The 19,670-nt window shown below is 39.3% G+C and overlaps 1 long non-coding RNA gene across 1 annotated transcript; it reads right to left on the bottom strand.

The window, feature by feature from the left end:
• Window positions 1-3,846: 3,846 nt before the first annotated feature.
• LOC108504597 lies at window positions 3,847-19,173 on the bottom strand. Its single transcript, XR_001877179.1, has 3 exons — window positions 19,085-19,173; window positions 16,158-16,286; window positions 3,847-3,951 (listed from the first exon to the last, which is right to left on the bottom strand). It is a non-coding gene; the product is annotated as an uncharacterized LOC108504597 (long non-coding RNA).
• Between the last annotated feature and the right edge of the window lie 497 nt (window positions 19,174-19,670).

Here is a 19,670-nt window from a genome sequence, read left to right as displayed (position 1 = left end):
GCAGAACATCTTGCATGTGCAAGGAGGAGGTGTCCTCATCAATGGTCATTCCGCAGATTTGGAGAGGGGAAGAATTCTGCTCTAGGAATTTTCTGATTCAGGAAAAATATAGGGCAAGATTCTTCCTCTGACTCTTGTACAATGTGGCAGCACTGGTGTAGCTCAGGTAGCCTTGGACAGAGAGGGCTGAGTGATACCTTTGTATGTGCTGGAGTCAGGTCTGGCTGGGTTTAGACTGGTGTGCTCTTCTCCCATGGCCATGGATGTGTTTATTTATCTCACTGCATTATAATAGATTTTTCTGGAAATTGCATGATGCCACAAAAAAAAAAAATAAAAAAAAGAGGAACATCTAAAATTCTGCATCTACAAAGGAGAACAGAACACTTGGCCAAGGACCCAAGATCCAACCTTGCTTCTCTCTAGTCAAGAATCCTTTCCACTCACTCTCCTTCTGTCTGCTGAAGCCCCTTCATTTTTATTTCTGTGCATGGTGTGTTGTGACCCCAAGAAACAGCAGTATGCATGTGCTCTGCTGCAGAGCCCTTGCTCTTTAAATAGTCTCTCAGTGGAAGAGTTTGGTATGCTAGGGTCTGTGCATCAAATGACTTACAGGACTAGCCTAGTTGGAAAATCTGGGGAATCTCGAGAATGGAAAGAAACTAAAGAAAATTATCAGACTGTCTAGCAGGGTAAAAAAAACATGCATATATATTTAATATTATTATGATAGCCATCTGATAGCATCAGAATAATTCAGACAAAAATGAAGTTTATTCCTTGACAAGATTCTGTTCCTGGTTTACTTCCAATGTGGCAGACAGATTCATGCCCAGAAATGTTTTCACTGGGTCGAGGAACCATTCTGAAGCAGGATCTTCTTGTCTGACTTGATTGATAGGAATGTCATTATTCACTTGCTGGCACTAAAAATTCATTGTGGGGCTCTATTAAGTCTCCTAATATTTCATTTTAAAAATTCTAATATATTGAGGAAGGAAAAGGGAAATGGAAAAAGAAGTGGAAGGGGAAGAGGTTTGGAGACTTCCCTATATACTTTCTGCTTTCTCTTTGGCAAGACTTTCATCTGATGTGAGTAAACATGATTTCATTGATTTTACTGACTTCTAATGAGATAAGGATAGAGCACTGTAATCATATAATGCCATATGAGGCACAGCTTACATCCTCATTTTTGTTCTGTCTACAGACAAAACATGAGCCTGATTCTTGAACACCACTAACTGAACCTGTACTTCTCTGTCTTGCTCTGTTTTTGGGTCAAGCTCTGATTTCTGTTTCCCTGGTACACAGCTAACAGGTTTATGTTGGTGTGGAAATTATGCTCTGTTTACACTGATGAAGCAGAGACCAGAGCTTCTGTCTCCCTCTTCCTCACTTGTACAAACCCCAGTGTAATCCATAGAAGAATCCATTGAGTTTTAATCTTTAATTTAATGGGGGGAAGAAAAAATTAGGAATGATTTGTTTTGAAATATATGTACTGAGCAGATGCAATACCATCTCAGGTACACTGAGTTGACATGCATTCTGTTTTTAAATGCAGTATGATTTCAACTATCAAAAGGATTTGGAAAGTGTTTTACCCTTGACAATGACCTGTATTACACTTAAAGCTCATGATGTAGGTTTCTTATTTGCCCAAGAAGACAACAAGATTTGCTATGTAATTTGAGAAGCATTTATAATTCTGCTACCCATGTTGTAAGCTGATTATAAATTAAGTTCAGCAGAATTGCTTCCATCAGAAAATCAGAATTCACAGTCAAATAAAGTGTACAACCCTGATGTGTAGTTGCTTCTAACTGCTACTGTACATAAATCAGATTCTGCTTAGCAACTGCTGCATATCATGTTTATTAAACACCTTCTGCTTATTACAGCAGAGGGTACTAAAAATTCTTCATGAAAATTTCTCAAATATCTTTTCACATCTTGGATATTTTTTAAAGGTCTCATTGCAGTGAACAGAATCCTTCTGCGGAAATGGTACTTGAGGGCTCTCAACATGTGCTTCCTGTTCCATTCAGTCACATGGAAAATGTTCTCAGTTTACAAACCAGACAAATTGTTTTGTGTTATTGCTTTAGTCCTGAGGCTCAACCCAGCATAAGGAGAATCAGGCTTCCTACTTTCAACATCATTGAGCATTTTGCTAGAAGTAATGCTCTTTATGAGTTCTGGGAAGTATTTGGAAAAAGGCTATTTCATAAGGAGGTAAACTTGCCTCTGTGTCCCAGAAGCATGCTGGAGCTAGTAACAGTTCACCAAAGAAAACAATCCTTTACTGATCACTGATTCTTTGGCACAAGCCACTGTTATCAAACAATTTCTCAGGGCTAGTCCACCATTTCATAAGACAGTGTCATACATTTACACACTACAACGGACCTTTTAAACTAGTCACAGATGCTACAGAGGTCTGATAGATTGAAATAGTCAGCAGCATACTCTGACAACCATTACTGTCACAGTGTGAGGAGCGTATTCTAAAACATCAGGCTCCATTTATATCTCACAAAAATAAAATAGCACTAGAAACGATCAGCTTTGAAATAACTTTCAGTCCATCTCTTGCAGCTCCTTCTCTGCTCTGCTCCTGTCCCAAGCTTTTCTTGACTGTTGTGTGTTTGTCACTTCTTGATCTCTGTCTTTTAGTTGTAGCACAAATGTCAGATCTCAGTCCTCACATTGCTTCACCTCTGCAACTTCTGCCAAGATGGCCACAAAGTACTGCTAACCTGTTTATGCAGCTAGCTAGGGTGGAGGAGCACTGAGAGGGCTAATCAGACCCTCCACTAGGGGCGTCAGGCCAAATGCTTATGTGGACTTTGGAGATTATAGCTCTGAACTATTCCTGGACTGATATACTGCATTAATTGCTGGATTTGCTTATCTCACGTGTAGGACTGTGCTGATGCTGATGTCCACAGTGCAGCAGGACATACATGAGCACATACAGACATACCCAGAACATTGCCAAAAGACTGCACCTCTTCCACTATGGCTGAGGAGGATACAGTCAGTGAAACTAATGTCTATCAAATCTCAAGAGGATTACCATGATTCATTATATGTAAAGCTAAACGAAGTAGCAACACAGAGATTATGGCTCTGCAGAGTACAGTGGCCCAGCTCTTCACCAGTACAACTGCAGAACATGTAGCAAGGCTCTGTATCACCCCTCTTCTCTATAAGACTGCAGCTGGCACCAGCTCAGTCTCTGGTTTTGGTCTGTAAATCCCTCAACTGATTGATGCTCCTCTACATGAAGAAGTACCTCTTCAGGAGTGAGAGCTAGGCACCTCTTCCATCATACAACTAACGGTGCTCTGGATGAATTGTATGGGAGATGGACATAACTGTTCTTGGCTAAGATGAAGAACTTCTACCCCATGACAGAATAGTCTTCCTCAGCAGAAAGTCTAACTCGTATCATATTGCAGCCTGCCTTGTAGCTTTGTTAGAGATCAATTATTGCTTGATTAACTATATAGGTTGCTGGAAACTGGGAGAAACACTGGGAGGTTTTGTGACATGGTAAATCTCAGAAGCTCTTTATCATAATTTATAAGTTTTTTTTTTCCTCCTAATTGTGCATATTTCTTAGCTGCAGAGCTCCTGTCTGTGATACAAGCAATGAAAAATGTTACCTGGATAAGAATATATTTACATAACCATGAGCTAATTACTGTTTGTCATAAGTAAAATCAAGGAATTATTGCCATGCAGAACTTGCTTAGTTGTCTGTGAGTACTGTTGAACTACTGCCTTGTTCTACCCCAGAACTGGTTGCATTTGCAAACAGCGTGCAAGAAATCACTGAGCCAGATGCACTTTCTCTTTTGAGATGTGCTGTTCCTTCTCTTCACTATGCTTTTTTTCGGTGGCATTCCTCCTGATTTAATCTAGTGTTCCTGTGGGTGGAATCTGGCAGAAAAAATATGTAAAGAGCATTATGCCCATCTGCATCAAAGGTGCTGTATAGACATCAATTAGTAATAACGACATTCAGGCACTTCAGGTGTATCTGAAAACAGTTGGCAGTGCTTAGTGCTAGAAATACAAAACGACTATATCCTCAGTTAAGTAAACTGGGATAGCTCCATTAATTCCAGCTGAGCCTTATCAGTTTATCTCAGCTGAGCATCTGACCCCTAAACTCAAGTCTCTCCCCAGAATTAACTCAGGACCCAGCCAAGTGCACACAGTAGCTCCTTCTTTTAATTAAAGAAGTAGAAATTATTTTCTATTTTGGAAAGTTGTTGGTAATGATATATGGATAACAGCTTGAGAATTCAAATTATGCCACAGATCAGCATGACCTGCAAGAAGCAAAAATGTTTTGACTACTACTCTAAGCAAAATCAGGACGGATGTCATAGATTATCCTTGCATGCACAAATCCATAGCTGTATGATTTATGCTGTTTATAAGTAGCTCTATTAACTAAAGTTGACTGCTAAATTTCAGTGCTTGTTTTGGAAAACTTTAAAAGTAAACAGTGGCAAGGAGCACTGTGCTATTTTTTTGCAGTTACAGTTTTGAACATTTTTGTGCATTTCAGAAAATTTTTTTGTACCTACGATCAAGGTAAAAGAACAAATCTAAAAGAATTACAGTTAGTCTTTGATTTTTGGAAGCATTGTGTTATGTACAATGAACTGAAACATCAATCATGGTGATATGATAAGAACAAGACATATAAAAGGATGATGTTCTCTCAGATTTTCTTAAATCACAGTGCTCCTGGCTTTACTACATGCTTCATGTACATTACGAAAAGTCCTTATCAGCTGTATCCAAGTAACTGATACGTGTTAACCCAGCTCTCTTGTCTTCTTTTGCCTTTCTTTTCTTCCTTTTTCCCCTTCCTTATCAAAGGTGATTTCTTTCCAACCATCTCCATTTTGTTATTAGAATATTACCTTCTTTTGTAGATTATGATCGCTAGAATCTCATGGGTTTTGATGGTCTTGGTTGTTTTCATGTAGTGTCAGTGTCATTTGAAATAAAAAGTATTGACACTGCTTTATAGCTACCTTGATTGCTCTAAATGGACAAATTGGCAGTGCTTTACTTATGCTAGTGTAGATGTAAGGAAAGAGAGCTCCACAAAATCAAGAACTATACTAATACAGTTGAAGATCTGATTATGCAGCTAACATATCTAGAGGGAAAAATACTTCACTGTTGTTATTTCTCCCAGTGTTTTGTGTGTGGTAGAACTAAAAAGATTTTTTTATACTTGTCAAGCAACCAAACCACAAGTTCTGTTTAAAATTCTCTAATGCAGTTGATATGCTACCAGAAATCTAATCAAAGCTACTTTACTGAATACGGCTGGAAGACTTTTAATCTAGAAAGGAAAAGGGATTCATGTTAGGAGGCTGAGGGAAACGGGTCTTTTCCATTATGTTGTAAATTTTGTTCCTAAAGGTTCTTATGTTTCCTTCTGCTGTGTAGGACACTANGTATATATTGGTCACAGTTATCAGTGTTTTTTAATAATGGTTTGGGAGAAAGCACAAAACATAACTTCTTTTTAGGTCTGGTCCTCCTGTTGAAGGCCTTACAGTGTTCAGGCGGTATATCTGGTTTTTTTACCTATCAAGAAAGATTATTTCTCGAGCTAAGTATATATACTTTTTTTTTTCTGTGACATTATACAAGTAATAGTATTCTTTTGTACTCACACAACAATTATGGCAAAAAAAGCCTTACTAAGCACAACCCTCTTCAGAGTGAATTTGCTGTGGCACACAAAAGGAAATCAAAATAAAAGAAGATATTTCTGTAATCAGTGGTAATATGTGATCAGCTCTGTGCCTCTGTGTTTCTAGGCTTGTATTTGACACTTTCTTATGAAACAGTAGGATCACTCGTAATAACATCTTTGCCTAGCCATATTTGTACTGATATGTATTGAACAGCGTGTTGAACCTCCCCTCTAAGAAGATCCTTGAGGTCACATAAAATAAACAAACAAGTAAACAATCAGACTTTTCTTCCTTAGGCTTATCTTGCTGTGATTACGTAAGGTGGGACATCCTTCTCCTGTTTGATTATCCTTGCTGACTATTAAAATCAAAAGCCTGATATGTTAAGTACACATGGACATTTAAAAATGTGGTTTTTTTCCCTCATAAGCAACATGCTTTTGGGAAATTATCTTTTTCCTGTATAGGTTTTCACTTCCTTTGAAAATATACTGGGGTGAGGGATGGAGGGGATGGAGTGAGAGAACCTTTTTTGTTAATCTTCTGCAGGAAACAACAACAATCAATCCCCCTTCGGCAGCTGTTTTGTTCTTCAAATATCCTATCACTTTTTAAACTGATGGTGAAGGAAAGAATGCATTAATTTTCAACCAGATTGGGCTTCAGGAAAAAAGCAAGTTCTAATGCTGAAGAACAACATGGCATAATGTTGTTTTTCGAAACACCCCCAGATTTGTCTTTCTTTTTAATGTTCTTCACTTTGGTTCTTAGAAAAGGGGTTAAAATTAGTAGGCACATTTCATATTAGCGTATTTCATGCAATAAAGCATAAATTATTTAAAATAACACGACCTTTTATCTTGCACCTTTTGAAGGAAGCAAATTAAAAATGTAAATTGGGAGCTAATTAATATGCAAATGTATTCATTCGCAGTTAACAATTAGCAATTAAACCTGCAGTGTCTACAAAGAGCACGGACAAAATTAGTAACTTAATTTATCATTAAAAAATGAAAACGTACACAAAATTTTAATTGACTTTCAAAATATTTCCCCTGCTTTTTCCCTTTATTTTTAATACAAAAAATCATATTGAGCCTTAGATATATAGATGAAACTTGCTACCTACAGCTTTCTGGTGAAGTTCATTACAAAAGACTGAAAGGGAATCATGTTAGGGAAAGTTTGGCTTTTACATGAAACGAATTAAAAAGACTGCTATTTGTGTTAGTCACTCTCCAAAATGCAGGTATTTCAGGACATACAGCACATACCTTTAGCATCTAACTAAGCCTATAGAAAGTGTGTGTGTATATATTTATTAAAGATGCAGAGGCAGTTTGAAGGTTTGTGCTTTGGTGTTTGATGCTTCAATAGAAAAACAGGAACACAGGAAATTAACAGACAATAAATAGCTGAAAAATCTAAATAAGATACTCTAGACAGATAGTCACGCATGTTTATATTTAATGCTTGGTTTATTCCCCTTTTACCATTTTTTTTATTCCGTTTACTTTTAGAGGGGTTAAAAAAACTCTCTGCATATATTACTGCATTTTATGTCCATTTTCTGTGTTTCCTCATAATTAGCGCTGCTCTTTCTGCAGATGTGAGCCTGTATTTTTAAATATTCTCTTTCTAATGTCATGAAGTGTATTACAAACAAGATGTAGTTAGTTTTACAGAAATACTCACAAACATTTGTTTGTGTAAGAGCCACAAAGCTAGGATCACTCACATTTTTGTCCTCTTCTGTACATTTTTCACAAACACTTTCTCACCAAAATTTTGTTTAAAAATATTGCTTGAAAATTAATATAGTGTGATATGTCTAGATGTGCACGAATGGAAATCTTCAGCTCCAGCAAGTCAAAGTGCATAGATCTTTGTGTGGCCATTTTGGGAGTTCTTTGTGGTGGAGGACATTATCCAACTGAGGGGTAGGAATAACAGCATATGGCCTAGGTGGCCAAGCACACAGTGTGGCAGCACGTTTTCCAAGCCAGGCATGATTTGTCAGTACCTTGGTTCAGGCTTTTTGTGAAATACAACCAGCATATAATCAAATCAGCAATTTTAATAACTAGTTTGCAAGCAAGTCAAGAGCTAAAATATGTACGTACAAATTAATCATGATATCATTTTAAATTTCAGTCAAAACACAACTTTGAGTTTGTCAGTCTGTATATGACAAAGGAGGTAAAATAATCAAATAAATTAACTGAGAATGTATAACTTTTCATTTCCTCTTAATCCCTAAAAGGTCTGTATTTGTTCCTTGTTTGCAACCTGTTAACAATATTATTTAAATAGCATCTGCTAGATTCTACTTGCAATTACTCTCCATTTTAATCAATTTAGAGTTAACTTTTTTTGCTAAACTCACTTTTATCAACAAAGCTCTCTGCTTGTTCCCTTCTCCTTTTTCTGTTGTTTATTTTTGAAATATTCAGATTACAAGTGTTTGCACTTGTGTTTGAAATAGCCTCTTGTTTGATGAAGCCAGATTTTGCTGCCAACAGGACACCTTTGTGTGCCTCTGTAAAGCTGAGAAAGAATTGTTACTGGGATTTGCTCTGAGGCTGCTTGGTAACTTCTGCCTCCAGAGCTGGGAAGTGGGGAAGGCAGCAAGTGGGTGAGCTTTAGCAAGAGCTGCCTGGTAATAAGCGTGAGGTGATATACGCCCTTTTCTTCCTGTCCCTGGTCCTCTAAAATGCTGCTTATGCAAGGTAATAACAAACCAGTTAATTTGGTTCGGTGGGCAAAGGGATGTCTAATTCCGTGTAGATTTCAGCAGCTCAATGTGCTGAATACTGTCACAGCTGACTTGAATTCTGAGATTGTTATTTTAACCCTTTACTCATTTCTGTACTTGGATTTTACATATCAGAAGTTAATCTAAGGGAAATGGTTGCATCTTGTCTAGAAATCTGCACGTGTATATATATGTATTTGTATGTATGTATGTATGATCTATACATGTATTTGTGGAAAAAAAAAAAAAGACTGTGTAGGACATGTGTGGAACAACTTTTTTCAGAAGATCTGTTTAACAGATTCCAATCCTTTCACATTAAAAAGAACAAAACAATGGGATTTGGATATCTAGAAAAATTATTTATATTGAAAAAATATTTTGAGGATAACTCTTTCTAACTTGCCCTGATAATTATTTTTTTTATTTGTAAAATATATCTACATAGATATCTAAGTTAGAACATTATTAAAATGAGAACCCAAAATTTAGGAATCAAATGAGATGCTTTATACCCACATGCAGCAATAGTTCAGGCATACAGCAAGATTGCATGGTTATAAACACTTCAGAGATACATATGTGCACACACCTACCTGTTCATTAGAAATATTCCATTTGTATTTCATGTCATTTCATTGTCTTCTGAAATGTTTATATTTCTATGCTAGAAAAATACAAACAGAATGGCATGTAGCACTCTTGTAAAAATATTTAAATATGCCAATGGACCTATCCTGGGTCTTTACTTTGCAGCTTCTCTAACTGGTAAATTAACAGGGATTTTTTCAGGATGCACTTGTAGGATTCGAACACATTTCTCTACTGGAAAAGTTATTTCATGGAAATAAAAATCTGAAGATAGCTGCACCTTTTTATCCAGTGCTGGGTTTTAAAGAACTTAATAGCCTCTCAGTATTTTTAATGCCTATGATATTACACAGCTAACAAATAATTTCAGAATTCAGTTACCACAATTAGGAATTTGAAGCAGGTGGCACAATAATGGGGCTTTTTCATTTCATTTATTAGAAGGGGGAGGAAAAAGCCCAGCAACGCAGAGCTTCATTTATTTTCATCAGCTCCACAGTAAGAGCATGGCAATTTGCAACACCAGAATCATTTCAAGTACAGCTTTGCATACATCATTCATTTCTTTAGTTTTAAAAGCTTCTTATCGTTCAACCAAAATTTGAAAAGATAATTTCCTGTTTAAAGTCCAATCTGGTCTGAGCATCCTGGCTGCTTTTTAACACTATGTTGGCTTTCTTGGTAAGCAGATGGAGTGTCGGTGTTACTGCTGCGTGACCCCCAGGTGAGTGTGACTTTGCCTGTGTGTGTGCCTGTGCGTAACACATCCGCAAGCAAGAGCTTTGCATGAGATCCAATTTCCAGCTCGAAAGTTTGCCTCACCTTCCCGTTCGCTAGGAAGACGAGTTTAATTTAATTTCGCTTCAGTCCCAAGCCTGACAGCAGAAGCAGCACGCTCCCAGCAGGAGGATGAAGTGTTTGCAGCGCTGCAGCCGCGGGTTCCAGCCCGCCCGGCCCCCGCAGGCCGGGGCAGGCGCTGTGCCGGCTCGGTGCCGCTGCTCCAGCTGCCCGCAGCCCGGCTGCTCGGAGGGCAGCAGCTCGGCAAGGCTGCCGGCAGGGCCGAGGTGTGCACCACCCCTCCTCACACCGCTTTTTACGTGCTCTTGCTGTTGTGCGTGTGAACGTGAGTGGTTTGCGCCTCGCGGAGAGCCCCGCTGCCTTCCCAGGGAACGCCGGTGCCAGCGGCTCCGGATACGCTGCCGGCCCAGGAGTCACTTCGTGACATTTGCGCTAACACGATGTGTTCCTGCTGCTTTGAGAACGACAAAGCTCTGTTGTACTTGTGCCAAAATAAAGGCATTTTACACTGTGTGAACCTGCCTCTTGTTTCTGCACATATAGTAAGGGGTCTGGGCAATAATAAGGAAGACATCAGTGAAATGTGGTAATAGTCTGGGGCCAGGCAGCAGGTTTTACTGTGCATTAGCAGGGTGCTCAGGTTTAAGTAAAACAGAAGCCTTAAACTCGTCCATGGTGTTGCCAGCAGTAGGCTTTGCACCCTCGGAGCATGTCACAATTTAGAGATTGATTCAACACTTCAACCACAAGTGGTGTTGCAGAGTGTGAATGTGCTATTGCTGACCTCTGTCCACTTGGGAACCTGCAGCCCCTTCTATCCACTGGAAACTCCTGTCAGAAACTTTCCTCTGATTCACAAGTCTGCCAGAAACTTTGTTTGGAAGCACTCTTTCTCAAGATTTTGAAGCCCCCCTGCACTGCACCCTGGGCCCTGCGAAGCTGAACCAGCTTGTGTTTGCTACTGGGCTAAGTGCCCAAGCAAAGATAGCCCCTTACCATGGCAGAGAGAATCTGTTACACACGATACTGTATTAAGCAATTAACAGGGTTGTGAATCTGAGCCTAGTGCCTATCCTCTGCAGTTTAATCATTTCTGTGTTTGCAAGGTTTCTAGCAAATAAGACAACCATGTTCCTCGCCTTAGCACAACAGTGTCTATGGGGAAGGCAAAGACACAACATGCACTGTTGATCTGATCAGGAAGAAGGTCATATTGGGCACTACTAATCAGAGGAGGTGCAGCTTCTCAGTTGACTGCTTCTGTTCTGATTGCACAGTCAGCTGCCTGCAGACAGAATGCCTTCCCAGTAAGACCTCGTCCAAACATGTATGGTTGCACAGAAATTTTGCAATTCTTTGTATGAATGTGTATTTGACAGTAAGAATTACTGAAAAGATTCTCCTTTTGCCCAGAACTTACTGCTTTCAAATCAGGTAGGGAATACTGGTGATAATTTAAAATTAAGTAAAAAGCATATGATTCTTAGCCCTTAGAAACTCTCTTCTGCAGAGGCACAGGAGGGCTACTCATCTGCACAGTTGTAAGCCTTCAGGGCTGTTTGCACCAGCAGCCTCAACACAGCTCCACCAGCCCTTGCAGTAGGAGGGTGCCTTGGCCTCAGTCTCAGATTCTGCAGCCCCAGGGAGCAGTTGCCCGCCCTTGGATCTCCTCCATGAAGTCACACCTCCCGCTCCTGGCACTGCTATCTGCTCTTTGACATGAGCTCAACAACCTTGTGCAAAACTGTCCTTTCCCATGCTGGAGGGAACATGAACTCCCTGATGTTTCACTTTAGATTGACACAGCCCACAGTGAACATTACCCCAGGATACTGTGTACTACTTTAGTGTAGTTCATTGCAATACTATGAGTAATGGTAGGATTACACTGAAATGTGAACTATGAAACTTGGAGACTGGATCAGTCCATTTACATTAAGGTATTTCTGAACACCTTACATGCTGAATAGCCTGGACAAAGTGAATTAATATGAAGAGAGCAAACCACACCACTCTTTCTTTGTAAACTGACTCACTCTGTCTACAGCCTACACAAAGAGGTAGGTAGGGAGCCTCAGGTAGGGACAGATGCTGTAGAGGATGAAGGAAGATTGTCCAGTGAGTAGAGCACTGCTGCAAAAGGACTGGACAGTACAGATTGGAGCCCCAGTCTGAAGGAATCAAAGAAGGATCCTGGGCCTTTCACTCCTCGTGTATAAATGGAGATGATTTTATCAGTTATCTAACAAAATGATTTCTGACTATAATTGAAATAGGGAGATATGTGTCTAAGATAGATGAATGGACAGATGGTTTACAGTCTCATCCTGCCCACCTGCTGCAGAACACAGCTAAGCCTACTACAACTGTGCTAAATTATTTGTGAAGCATAGAAACTGCTGGTCCAATAAGCCCCTGATGAAAAATGCAATGATAGCAGTAATGAAGGCAGCTCACACATTTGCACAACAGTTCAAATTTTCAGGTAGCTAACAATTACGTCAAAAAGATGTAGCTATGTTTATTTTTTTGGGCAGAAGAAAACTTGAAATCCTGACATGATCTATGCTATGGGTCTCTTCCAAACCACTTGCTGTTTTGGTAAGAAAAGTACAGACATCAAGCCTGTACATTGTGACATGGAGTACACCTGCTCCATCATCTGGACGTTGAAGTGACCTGCTGCAGTTAGTTTAGAAAGGGAAACATTGACTAGTGCTTAGTTTGTTTCCAGAACAGGACACTTTTCATCCTATATGACATCCTAAAGTAGCTATACCCAGATTCTGCAATGATCTATTTGACAGTAGGGAGTCCCATGAAGTCTACAATCGTTCTTACTGACTTACATGCCATAAATTTTACTAGAATGATAGAAGACTTCCATTGCTTTTGTGATCAATGAAGCATCTCCTTATTAACCAGGGATACCAGAGACTTTCAGTCCTGTCCTTTGCAAAGTTAGTGCGAAATATTGTTGCTTCATACATACTTTTTTGTAAGGCCTTACTATTGCTTCCAGTGCACCAGTGATGAGTTAAATATTGGTAATAACATTGTTGACTTTTGTTAGATGATTTATTGGTTCCTGGAACCAGGAATGTCATTTCTGGCCATTCTTCTGTTATTATTCTCTCCCCTCAAAGTTTCAGAAGAATGTTGCTACAGCCTTAAATTTATCACTAAAAGCTGATGCATGTTGATGCCATGCAAAGAGGCTGGTTTTATTTAGGCATTCAGAAATTGATATGTAATTAAATTTTGAAATGAAATGCTAAGACCAGTGGGTGACAGACTGTCTGTAGGCGCGTCCCCTGAGGTGCTCCCTATTTCATTTGTTAATGATCTTTCTTCATTGCCCACTCTAAGCCAAGCTCTACCCACAACTGCTATTGCACCATTATTCAGCATTTAATTTATCACAATCTTAAAAAAAATAAAAATAATAAAAAATTCACACTATACTTACTTATTTGCTCATTTAAGCCCTAAATGGTTGGGTGTCTGCTTCTGTGTATAGACACTTATCTCTTTCTGTTTTAGATGCTGAAGTATTGTTTTGCAGTCACAAGACTCTGGCATTGACAAAAGTGAGGTGATTCGGAGTAAATTAATGAACTCAAATAGTTACAATAAAAATTTGCAGGTGACCAAAGACTGAGGTCTGATTTTAATGACTCTATATAGAAAAGCATAGATGTGTAAAGAAGTGAATTAGGAGCAGATGTGCAGCCTAAACACCAAATTAGAAACTTTTACTTTTTGGAATTTTTCATTGTTTTCTTTCTTTTTTTCCTGTTCCTCTTCCCTATTAAATCAATGCCAAGAGACTACTTCTGTCTAACCTGAAATTATTAGAAATGTTCATCATCTTTAGCTCTTTGCATTTATCACTAAATAGATATTTTTTATTGCTTTGTTTGTTTGTTTGTCTGGAGTTATTTTGGTTGGGGTTTTTTGTTTTGTTTTTTCTTGTTTTTTTGTAGACACTACTATATCTCTCATATAAGGAAAGGCACTGGAGAAATGCATTAACATGTATATGCAGTAGTCTTTTCAGCCTGTGCCACTGGATGGCTCAATGTGTCACAAAAGAAATCTCTGTTAGCAGTATAAGTTAAATTCAGTTATTCAGTTTGTGAAGAAACTATTTCTCAAGGAGGATCTGAACATATTTTGCTAAAGATACGAAGATCGGAGCATCCATGATGGTCATGTTATTAAGAACTGTGAAGTTTCCTCTGACTACAATTCTGTAATACCACTTTCAAAGCCTCCTGTAAAAGATGGATACAAATTAGTCTCCATGGAGAGCAGAAGTGGCTTTGGGCCGCTGAGTTTGCTCTTTGGTACTAAAGAATCAGGAACAGTATGTAAACACTAATTTGGTCATAACTTGATAGCTCAAAATTTGCCTGCTCGTGGACTTGTTAAAAAACATGTTGTTGTGGCTGCTCCTTATCCCTGCCTCAAACAGATTGGGACCAAATTAGGTGTATGCTGGAGCACATGCCTCTGCATGAAATTAAACCAGAAATTAGATAGATGCTTCAGAATAGTTCCCTGCTTAGATAAACTCCAACCCTTTGCTATTCCAAAACTGATAGGGCTGTTTTTTGTTGCTTGTACCCTGTTTTCTGTAGGAGCTGTACTAAAACAACCAAAGTATTTGCAGTTGCTTACATAAGTTGGCAACCTACCAGTCTTGATACAGGTCAATAGTTCAAATCCACCCTATGATTAAAAAGTAAAGCTATCCATGCTTCAGATCCCTGAGCTGTCCAGTCCTATGTGTTTTGGTTAGTAATGATGGCAGTAAAAACAAACCAAACTTCACCCTTTCTTGTCCTCTCCCATGGATCTTGAAAAACATGATGCAGCTTGTTAATAATGCAACCCTTTATTTAAGATGTAGTTCTGTGTACCAGCCTGAAATTTGAACTACTCATTGAATGACAATATATCAATTTGTCTGCATTATAAATATACTTTTGGAGTTGCTCTGTTTTATGTGATAACTGTGTTGGGTTCTGAGTGATAAAGGTTATGAAACAGATACAACAGTCTATATTCTGCCACAGAGGTGGTATAGTTCAGCATGACTGAGTCACTGCTCTGAAGAGAGACAGTACTGAAATTTTATGCAAGTCAAGCCTGAAGTGCACTGGCAGAGCTGCATGGTAGTAGGCAAAAAGCTGCTCCTCAATACGTACCTAATTTTACTTGTACAATTCTCATTTTTCCAGATACTCCTCTTTATCATACAAACATTCTAAACTACATATTGGCTGCAAGTGACCCAGGATCATTTCATGCAGTGAAAAGGGAACAAGTAAAATTCTTAACCATTGTAAATGGTCAGCTTGGTATGTGCCAAGTGTAGCATGCTAAACAAACTTGGCTAGGAACTTGAAGTTGGCAAGTACCTTCTACCTGCTGCCTTGTCTGCTCCAGTTTCCCTCTTTCCTCAGCTGGAAAATGCTGACTAACAGAGTAATGGAGATCTTTGCAACAGATATGTCTTCTTTTTCCTCCTTCTCCTGCCCCTGCTTGTTGTTTTCTTTTCTAATCAGTGCTGATTTGAAAAGCTTTTCCAGTTGGCCAGGTCTTCTCTCCAGTAATTCCAGTTTGGTTCCCCTTGCCCTTTTCTGTCTGGACTCTCTGCCCTCTTTCTGCTTTACCTATTTCCCAACAACTTTTGTGGCCAGAACACCAGGTGCAATTCTTTTCTCCTTGCCACCAGACCAAACCCCTCAGCTGCCCACTCCAACCTGCTGTCATCTCTGTCACTCATCTGTTAAATCTCCAGGCTTCTTTTATTCCTGGGCAAATGTCCCTTCTGGTTCTTTCTTGGAACTGAAAGAATTCTTTCTTTCTTCTATGGGTTTTCTGAATGTTTCTGTGTGTATATTTCTCATGATGGTTTTGATTTTTTTGATGTTATTTCCTTTATTAATACACAGCAGGAAGAAGGCCTATTATAATGTCCTGATTATTTTGTTTATTAGTATTCTGAAAGATTTTACAGTTTATTATCGATGTGAGATATAAATTCACAATGAATCAAAGGTGAATAAAACACTATTAGACCACACCTTTAATGATTCATATTCAATCCAGGCTTATGTTGCCGTGGCAAAAATGAGCACATAAGGGCAGACAGGTTCACTTGTATTATGCTATGTTGTTAATTTGAAAAAAAAACCCTTAATCTAAAAATGCTGTTTCATAAGGAACTTTTTAGGTGCTTTTTAATAATCTGCATCCCTTACCTTATGCTTGCCTTTCCATTGGGGGGAAAAATAAACAAACAGGCTTGAGGCTGTGAGTTAAATATGTCCTTCCATGAAGAAAATGTCCTTTCTGTCTTTTATGCTTTCCATCTTTTGAGGATTTGGCAACTAAAGATTATTATACATAATAAATTAGAAACTTAATAAGTAATAAAACTTCAAATTCTTCTACCCACTCTATTATACACCTGTGTGTACATACCTCTTCCTTCCATCCACATTTATGATTCTAGGATGACACAATAGATTTAATATTTCCAATGTATGGTCTGGAATTCCAGAGATGTGACAAACAACACTTTCAGGAAAAGGTTTTCTTATCTGACCAATTGTGCACAAAAGTGACAAACTTCCATGCACATGATTTCCCCTTTGGATTCTTTTTATAAGAGAAAGTTTTTTTGAATCTCATTCTGAGCATTCCTAAACACTACCTTTTCTTCTTTCATAAGACACATAAATTGTTCAGTAAACAATTACATTTTGAGCTCAATTTAAACCACAGCACAAAGATATCAGTGTTGAAGTGGCAGAAAGTATATTTTTAGCTGGTTTTATAAAACCTGCCTTTTTTTTTTTTTTAATTTATGGAGCAGTTATGCTTGTTTTTTGATGCCTGGGGAGTGTCTGCTGGTTCTCTGTGCCAGGTACCATACCATGGGGTCTTGATTAAGAGTTAGAAGCGATGTAGCATCTATGTTGAATAGGCACTCCATGATAGCTGACTACAGAGAAGGAACTTTTCACCCCCAAACAAATGCTTGAATAACAGTCTATACAAGCAGTAGAGAGAGACAGAATGTGCACTTTGGGCTAGTGCAGCTCTATTTGCATGTAAGGTCAAGCAAATAGGATGGATGATTTCATGCCTGAGCCAGGCAGAACTGTCCCTCTGCTCGGAAGGCTGTCTCATTGTCATGGTTTGAGATAGCCCCAAAAATCCAATTCCCTAGTCTAAGCCCCCTCCCACATCTCAACCTAATGTGAGATGGGTTTTTCCAGACAAAACACACCAGACTCCAAATGGGGGAAAGGGAATATATTACAATGACTGTACAAATAAATATTATAACACATTATACACACAATCACAATATCTCTACCATGACATATAGTATTTACAATAGATCAGATCTCTTCTCCCCTCCAAATAAAAGTCCAGGAGGGAAAGAAGGACAGATCCCTTCCAGTCTCTGAACAGCAGGAGTATCTTCCAAGGCAGCAGGTTTCTTCTTCTCATGCATGCAGCAGCTGTGGCTGGCTTTCTGCCAGCACTCACGAGGAAGGTATCCAAGCTCCCTTGGCCCCCTTGACGCAGACAAAGGGGTCTTCCATGGGCTTCATAACCCCAGACAAGGTCGTTTCACCACGGTCATATCACGAAGACACAGGGGGTCTTCGTGACGGTCTGGTATCTCCAGGAGACTCAAGCTCCTGCAGGGCCTCTGTGCCCTGTTCTCAGGCTGCCACCGTGGCAGCAGTGCGAGGGGGGAGCCAAGGTCAACTCCCCCTCCCATTCCATCTGGCCATCCCGGTCCAGCTCCGGGATGTCTTTGAGCTTCTTAGCTCCTCTCTCTCTCCAGTACTGCTGTACTCCAAGGCTCCTCTCAAATAGGAGTCCATTTACTCCTCCTCTCTCTAGGAGGGGTTTCCAAGGGAGTTTTGGGGTTTGGTATCAGTCTTACCCCAAACTCTGTAGCTCTGCTGCTGGCTCTCTCTCTCTCTCTTTCCAGGAGTCCTTTCTGCGATGCTGCATGTCTCTGTTGCTTCTCCGGTTCAGGTCTTATCTGTCCTGGCTCTGTGCCACTGTTTCTCTGGTCAGTGCCGGCTGCTGCTCTGCACCCATGGAGAAAACATCTCCCGGCATAACTACAGACACTTAGCCTAGTCTAAGACTGTTCCAGGTCTCTGCAATCTTCCCCCAGCCAGGGGCTGGGAGGCCCCAGAGGCCCCGAGGGGCTCAGAGCCCCTTCCTTGTGGCTCTACAACATGGCCACCACTTCTAACAACCACAAAAAAACTACAACTCATCTCTTCTGGTGCTTGTGATATGTTTACATTTTTTGCAGGAGCGCAGATTGGACAAATCTCAAGTGTTACCACCCTTGGGGGTTACCACTTCTCAGCCTCTGGGGGAAAAACCAAGGTCTAAACCACCACACTCATGCACAAACAATACGGAGCCAAGTAAAGTACAAACACTTATCAAACATTTTCAACTTTAAAGAAATAACTTAATAAAAAGGGTAAAACACCTGATCAGACAATCTAAGCCTTTTAAAAGTTGTTGTACCCTCTCGAGTTTTCTGAACTAGAAATGCAGGCAAAGCAGGGTCTATTTTGGGGCCCTGCAGATAAATTATGTATTAAAATCATGCTCTTATTTTAAGGATCATTCTCAAAAGATTCTTTGAAAATGAAGGGAAAGCAAAGTTTACTTTGGTCAAGGAGACGGGACACAATTCTAAGAAATATTCAAGAATAAGTTATATAAAATTCATGAAACTGGAAGAAGTACTCTTTTACCCATCAGTTTTGGCCCAGTTCAGTTACTTTCATCAGAGAGATGGAATGCTTTATACTTATAGCCTTTCTAGCAGTCAATATAGTATTGACTGTATTGCAGCCAATGTAGCCAGTGTGGTGATGAGATACTCTAGTTTTCACAAGCTTTCATTAGGTTTGCTGTGAAATGCCATGTTCTCATATTAGTCATCCTCTCTGCTTTATATCTTAGAAGATGCATTTCAAACTGTTTTTAAAGCACATTATTATTCAGTTGTTCACCAAAATAGACCAATATACATTATAATATGTTTACGAGGTGGCAGCCCTACAATTCAACAATTGAAAACTTACATTCCATCTGACATAGCTACAAAATTGTTTCAAATGGCTGTGCTTACTTTTTGGAGCAAATAGTTGATGTCTGCAATTTGATTATTAGCAAGTAAAAGAACATCGATAGAAATATTGCAGTCAGTATGTTGATATTCCAGGGAGAATGAAAAATGTTTAGTGGACAGTTTAGAATACTGTCAGTATATGGTGTCATAAAAACTGCTGAACTTGCTTCTTTATTTATATCATTGAGGTAGGTTTAATACCATTTAAATATCTTCAAAGCCATGTCTTTACTGAAGAAATTAGTTGTTTCAACAATAGATAGTAAACACTTTCTTCCTAATATGCTTCAATTGAATGCTATTGGCAGCTGTGGGGGGGACAAAGCTTGGCATCTCCTGTCAAAAAGCAGACAGCCTGCAGGGAATGCAGAACTCCTCACCTCCACCATGAGATATGCAAGGTCATCTTTTGAATGTGTGGATGGAGTCAGGTTCAAGTATGTGAAGGGAAAGAAGGAGGTGGAGGACTGGAAGAAAAAGGAAGAATTCCCCAAGAACAAATCATAAAACAGAGAGCCCATCAGATTCTATATGATTTATCTCTGCCCTGGTAATTTCACTGTGGCAGAGGACAAAACTGACTAAT

This window comes from Lepidothrix coronata, unplaced genomic scaffold (genome assembly GCF_001604755.1).
Source record: "Lepidothrix coronata isolate B3197 unplaced genomic scaffold, Lepidothrix_coronata-1.0 Scaffold169, whole genome shotgun sequence".
Classification (NCBI taxonomy): Eukaryota; Metazoa; Chordata; class Aves; order Passeriformes; family Pipridae; genus Lepidothrix; species Lepidothrix coronata.
Note: the sequence above shows the minus strand (reverse complement) of the source record. Positions and strands in the feature narration are given on the sequence as shown.